The sequence below is a fragment of the Morone saxatilis genome, unplaced genomic scaffold (genome assembly GCF_004916995.1).
Source record: "Morone saxatilis isolate NCDOM2014 unplaced genomic scaffold, NCSU_SB_2.0 Contig0, whole genome shotgun sequence".
Lineage (NCBI taxonomy): Eukaryota > Metazoa > Chordata > Actinopteri > Moronidae > Morone > Morone saxatilis.
In genome coordinates, this window is record NW_023339650.1 from 11961272 (window position 1) to 11968357 (window position 7086).

The 7086-nt window shown below is 43.4% G+C and overlaps 1 protein-coding gene across 1 annotated transcript in view; it reads left to right on the top strand.

Annotated features, from left to right (window-relative positions):
* Nucleotides 1–5654: 5654 nt before the first annotated feature.
* boc (BOC cell adhesion associated, oncogene regulated) overlaps nt 5655–7086 on the top strand; it is a 21601-nt gene continuing 20169 nt past the window's right edge. The window contains exon 1 of the mRNA XM_035672927.1: nt 5655–5903. The gene's annotated coding sequence lies outside the window, so the exon portion shown is untranslated. The remainder of the gene's footprint in view (nt 5904–7086) is intronic.

Sequence of the window (7086 nt, forward strand, 5' to 3'; positions counted from 1 at the left end):
AAATCTCAACAGATGCCATCACTGCTGCCTCGGTACAAGAACCCCTGTGCAATAAAAAACTTTTGCAGAAGCCTCAGTGGAGATATAAGGCACCTCCGTGTAGAAAAACAACATCTAATCAGAGCAGCACATTCCACATCATGACACACACAGTAACTCAGCCTGAGGTCCGACCCCACCTGAGCCTGGATCTCTGTCTCAACAGCACAATCACACTGGAATGAGAACCAATAACAGGCTATTACTCTCCATATCCCTCCAACACACAGACACACACGGAAAGTAAGCTTTACATCAGTAAGAATAAAAAAAAAAAAACAATAAAATCTCCGGATATGAAAAGCTCCCTAGGCACCGATGCACAGTTAAAGTATGCGTGTGTGTGTGTGTGCGCGCTTTAAGGGAAGACATCTGAAAAGAAATAGACGCCATAAATCTCTTCTCCCTGAGTTGTTCTCATTTGATTGTGTGTCTGGACGTGAAGCCCAAGGCACTGTTCAGCGTGTAGCTGTAAAGAAATTATAAAGTATGTTTATTCCAATAGTGTACAGGCAATTTATTATATACATTTTGTACCTTTATTGTACTTCATTATCTGATTGATTTACACAATCAACATTTATGCAAAATGTACAACATGCACATGAATTCGTATGTATTATTAGAAGTTTTACTAGGGTTTTTGCGAGTATCTTGCTGTCTCTGGTTTGTTGTTAAAGAATTAACTGTACATTTCCTGTAAAAACTCTGCTTGTTGGTTTCGTAGATTCTTTATTTTACTCAGTGGGGCACAAAAAGGGTATTCCCCCATAAAGTTATTAAATATGACTATGATGCAGCACTATTGTTGAGATTGCACAATAACAGTAAGTAAAATTGTAACATAATGATTCATTAATATTCTGTATCTCGAGGACTCCAGTAACTCATCATTATCCACTTTAAAGTCCTACATTTTTAAGTTATTCTTGAACTGTGGTTGCTGGTTTATTTCTTATTATTTACTTCAGCTGCAAATCCAGTAATGAATATGTGTTAAAGTACTGTCATGTTACATTTTATTTCTGTTTTCAGTGAAAACCTGCATCACCAAATGAAGTCTTTGCCATACAGACATGAGTGCTGTGTTAACCTTCTCATCTAATTCTCGGCAATAAATAAATATTTTCTCTAAATGTTTAACCATACCTCTAAAGGATGAGAAATTTCTATTATGTTTTATGTATGGGTTATCTAGAAAATGCACGATCACAGGGCTGAAAACACGATTACAATGTCTCTATACAGAAGCAATATCCTGGTTATATCCTGGATTATCCAAAGACTTCATGATGGAAAGTTGGCCTCAATTAAATAAAGTTATACTTTATATGGTTTGACCATCTTTGGATAAATCTAGCACACCTTAAGTAGCTCAAGCACTCAAAATTTACAAGTATTTTCTACAAAAATACACTAAATTCAGTCTTTTTCATGACTAAAAATGTCAGAGAATTAGTACAAGTTGGACTGCAGGACTGGTGTTGTTACTCTTACTCAAGTAATGTATTTGTGTACTTTCTCCTGAACTGGATTTCACATAAATCATGTGCATGAAGCTACAGTTCAGAGGTCATAAAACACCATCATTCAGTTCTCTGTGAAGACATTTTCCCATGAGCTCCTTCTGTGAGTTTTTATTTTAATTTAGGAGCACAGGAAAGAAAGTTAGAAGAAGAAACTGTGGAAAAAACCAGATGACTCCAGTCCCTGCTTTGAATCCCTCACTGGAGAGCTCTGACATGTGTTCTGCAGTTTTTCAGCTCGCATGAGTTTATTTTTAGCTGTATGCGCTAAGAAAACGTCAGGAAGTAGAACTCCTACCACTGTACTGTTGACTCTACCTCCCATCATGCTTCATTTAATCCTTTATTCAGATACTGTAATGGTATTGTGTGTCCCGAATAGGAAGGCCTTATAGGATGACACTGGCTGGTATAGAATGTTTGAATGTCTTGGTTATTGTAATGAGATGAACCATGACTGAGGGTGTTTACGCAGCGACCAGCAGCACATTGCTCCTGTTAGTGCAGATGAACCTTGAAACTCCCAGAGTGCTTTAGGTTGTTGTTGTTTTCACAAAGTTGTATTCACTTTAAAGAAAAGGATTGGATTTTTCACGCACTGAAAGATTTGTTGTTGTCATTCCTCTTGTCTTTACTGGCCGTGAAGTGATGACTCCATAAGTGTGTTAAAGATAAGGGACAAACAGACCTCATTTTGTGCCCGTAAACACAAAATAAATAGCAGCATGGCATCTTGTAGGTTTATGCCTCACTGTGTGAGATCTGTATATCAGTATTTTGAGGAAGGGGAATGCAGCGAAGGCCTGGTGAACTGTAGCAAAAAATGTGCAAGTACAGACAAGTCATCAACCCGCATTATCCATCTGCACCGTTATCATGTTTGTAAATGGAAATATCTAAAAAAAGAACGTAATTCAAATGTCAGCCATTGTCTTCAGCATAATTTAATGTCATATTCTGATTGAATGGTTTGCAGTCGTGGTCTGCATATAGCGTATTTAAGGTGTCATTATGCTTTAATTGAGGTGGTTGTCTGATGCTGTGAGGGGGGCTGCATCCATCAATTTCTTTCACTTTTCAAACACCAAGCACGTCGCCTTCATGCAGCGATTAGCCACCTGTGCAGAGAAAGTAAGCAGGGTTTGAACTTCTCTCGGCCACAATTATCTTACTTTTCCCCGTGCCGTCCAGGACAGATTGTCTGTATAAGTATGCGCTATTATCTCCATATTTAAACAATTATGATGTCTTACCCCTGTTTATGACACCTGGCTTTTCACCCCGCCTTCAAGCGTGGTTGTCTGGAACAACTATAAACATCTTTACCCCCAGATGTGGTCACACAAACTACTTCATTTTGAGCATACCAACACCTTTATCTGGCTTTTGTACTTGGTCACCAAAAGCTCTTGACTGGCCTTCATTGGATGTGTGCCAAAGAGCGATCTAGTTCTTCAGTTATGGACTGACAATGAAAGGATGTCTTTTATCTGTCATAGCCCAAAATCACTCTGTATGCTGTATAAGGCCTTCATGTGCCACTGAACCTAAGACTGAGACTTCAACTGTCTGAGATATTTAAATGAAGTGGTGGGGAAACACTGTTCATGAAGGAATTTCTCACAGAAAACACTGATGCTTTGATAGATACCCACTTGCTTTGGCTTACTGCTGAATATTACAATGCTTTTCAGCACAAAACAATGACTCTTACTTTGTATTCAAGTAAACTTTTATCTCCTACAAACAGTTCTTTGGTAGGGGCATGCTGCGTCAGAAGCTGGTGGATGCACTGAGATCCAGGGAGTCCAGTTTGAGAAACAGATCCATGAGTTACATGTTAATCTACCACAAATGAGTGCTTGCATGTATTTGATTGGCCAACACAGCGACTTGCCGGATGACGTTGAATTGCGAGTTGAGCGAGTTTCAACCCTGCTTTTTTGTTGTTGCTGTTGTTGTTTTCCTCTGCATCAACACCTCCACTGTGCTAATACAGTGGCCCCATTGAAGTAAATGAACTGGCTGTGATTTTACATTGAATGTTGCACTAGAAAGGGATGATTTCATGATCAGTATGGACAGGAGGAATGGTTACAGTGATCAGGGTACAAACAGGCATCCGGACCTATTCTTTAATATTTCTTCTTGGCGTGCACAACAACATCCAAAATGATGAGTAATTTAACCCTATATGAGTTGAATAAAGAGACAAGATTCCTCTCCTGTCTTGCTTTTATGAATGTGAGAGTGCAAAGTGTGCTGATTTAGTACTCCCATGCACCACAAAGCACAAGTGTGTGTGTGATTCAATCTGGTTTTGTCACACTGAGGAAGTGACACAGCTGCTAAGGTCAGCAGGATACAGAGAGGAAGGAGAGAGCGGGTCGTTGTCATGGCGCCCAGCTAAACAATGGAGTGAGGAGGTCGGAGAGGAGACGGCATCACACGGTTGAGACCCTTGAGGAAAAGAAATCACCTCATACCACTCAGCACACACACACACAGACACACACACACTGATGAAGAATATGCCCTCCAATAATGAGACACACTGGACGAATTCACACCTGACAGCTGACGCCCAAAACTCACCCTGTGCTCTCACTCCATCTAACTCAGAGTCTTTGTTGGTAAAACGCACAAATCACACGGCATCAACACACACCGCTGACATCCCCGTCTCTCCTTCTCACTCTCCATTACTTTCATAACAACATTTATAATCATCTACATGACAATCTGTGTGGGGCTCTATAGTGAGGCTTGGGGGTGACAGGGGTTAGCGCTGAAGGGAAGCGGTGCATGCTGGGATTGCGGCCTGCTGAGAGAGTGGCATTCTGGGAGGCGGTGTCCTGCGGGCAGGGCCTCTGGGGGATGCAGTATGGTTAATAGGCCTTTCATGGCCGGCCCACAAAGCCTTTTGTCCCGAGCTAATTCATCCAGCCCTGCATGGAGAGATGGAGAGGGGGGAGGGGCAACATGGAGGGGTTTTTTGGGGTTGGGAGTCCCCATTTTTTCTCCCCTCTCTCTCTCTGTCTCTCTGTCTCTCTCTACTCTACAGTGCAGGGTGGCGCTAGTGTGAGGGAGCCACATACAAACAGAGCCGTGCTCGGTAGCAACAACACCAAAACATTGGCAGAGCTTGCAAAGTGCTGGCAAACTGCAGCACAACACTGGAAAACACCCACAATTAATGACTGCTTGAAAACATCTTGAAGCTGGAACAACCTGCTGGGAATGACGTGCAAAGTCTGGGACGTGGATGTGTTATAATGTGGTTTTTTTTTAATTCATTGAGAAAGACAAAAGAAATAAAATGTGCCACACACAAACACACTTTCACCTGAACGAAGCAACAGGTGTCATAAAATGCCACAGCTTGTGGGTGAATGGAGCCCTGCTCGGTTGCAGATACCCCTCAGGTACATCATGGTGGGAGTTCCTTGCATTCACAGAGGTCGAGACGCGGCCCGGCTTCCCACCAACAGACCCCACTATCAAACCCTGTGATCTGGGAATAGTCAGTTATTAATGAACTGGACAGGAACGGCTCCCCCTCGTGTGCTGATTGAAGTGGAGAAGAGAATTCCAGAGCGAGCACAGGGGGGGTTCGAGCTGTGATCACTGTGGTATGAGAGTGTGTGTGTGTGTGTGTGTGTGCTGCACAGTCCTGACTGGGCCTGTCCAGTTCACAACAACACAACACAGCACTGCACAGCTGCACTGAAGGGCCTGCAGGCCTCAATGGATGGGGTCAATACAAACTCTGTGGGGACCAACGCATACCAAATCAGGGGGAACAGAGGCAGGAGGAGGGGGGAGGGGGCGCACTTTTCTCCTCCAGGACACCGTAGCTTTTAAGAAATTAAGTTTCCATTAGTTTTTTCCTATTACACATACCTGTATTTACTTTATAAATAGCGCTCCGGGTTCTAGTTTTACGCACAACCTCTGGAAAGTGCTCATAGGTTGCGTGTAGGGATCTGTAGTGTGGTGAAACGGCGGCGCAGTACCCAGCTCTGGGATTTTGGGAGCCAGTCCCTATTGTTCAAATCCCTCCTCCTGCTTGGGAAGTGGGAGGACCCGAAAAGGCGTCGCAAAAGGGAGAATTGTTTGAGAGCTCAGTCATCCAAAAACGGCCTTTCAATGTGAGAACTTGGGGAGCCGAAGAAAATGTCGGTGGCATCGCAGTAAATTACTAAAGCAGCGAGGCTTTAGAGGGAAAAGAAAAGTAAAAACTGTTATTTCTGGGGACTACAACTCGGCGCAGAAGAGAGGCGAAGAGAAGATCGGCGGGTTTAAAACGAGGTGTGAGCACCAAATACAGCAGTTTGGGTAAGTTTTATCCCTTCATGCGGTCCATGTTTTTGCGGTGTTACGCTTCGTATCAACATGTTTTACAAAGTTACACATCAATGTACCAGCTTTTGTGCGTGTTTTCATCCGGACGGAAGTCTTTACCAACTCGTGTGTCACTTTATTTATCGAGAAAGTTGTGATTTTGGTGTTAGATTACCACCACTATGCTGGTGACTACTATGATAGCCACATATGTTTTGTTTTCTCCGCTTATTGATGCACACAAACTTTGCTACAAACGTTCTGTACCCGCAGATCTCCTTTATTTGGATGGACGTGCGTTTTTGGCGCACGGGTTCAGCTTTGCGTTTAATAAGAAAACGTTAACTTTGCTTTCGGACTTAGCCTGTTGTTGATTGGATGAGCTATGCGTCCGTATTTTCCTTAAGTTTTCCTTACTTTTCCGCCCGTATCTGCTGATCATTACAGCCCGATACATGTATGTGGAGAGGAATCATCCTTGTGTGACACGTTGCAGAGCTTCATAGCTGTGTTTTTAAGACATACGTGTGTGTTTTTTTAGGGAAAGTGCGTCTGCGTTTTGAAGGCCGCAGCCTATAGTCGCTCCCCATAGGGTAACAGAAAACAGACACGGTGAGCTGTGCCAGATTTACCCCCATATTATCATCGGGGAGCGCAGCAGTGTAGGTTGGGGAGCAGAGAGTGAACATCATTGGCAAAGCGACACAAACCAGTGATGTTCTTATCCCAGTTTCTTAATGATGCTTCTGTTGAATTTCCTTTTTATTTTATGTATATTTCTACCCTACATCCCGTATTTTCTCCACCATCCTGTTCATGCACAAACTAGTATGCGCAATCTTTATTACTGGCGCAGAGAAAAACCATAACAACGTCACCTGAGTGCGTCCCCACTCCCCTCCGTCACCCCCTGAAACCAAGCTCCTGTTGTCAGAATAAACCTAATTAGAGCCTCCAATAAACTGACAGCTGCTCGGTGCAGCCAGGAATGCAGCATCCCGCCTCTCTGTCAGCACCGTCTCTCCTGATATCATCCTCTCATTCAAGGTCTGATTTTTAATGAGAAAATGTTTGTCTTAATCCCCCGGGCTGCTAATGAGTGTTGGCCGGGGTGTCACTCACCGTGGGGGCCGGGTAGAGGTACAAGAGTAGGGAGGGAGGAGGCGGGGGGGTGGGG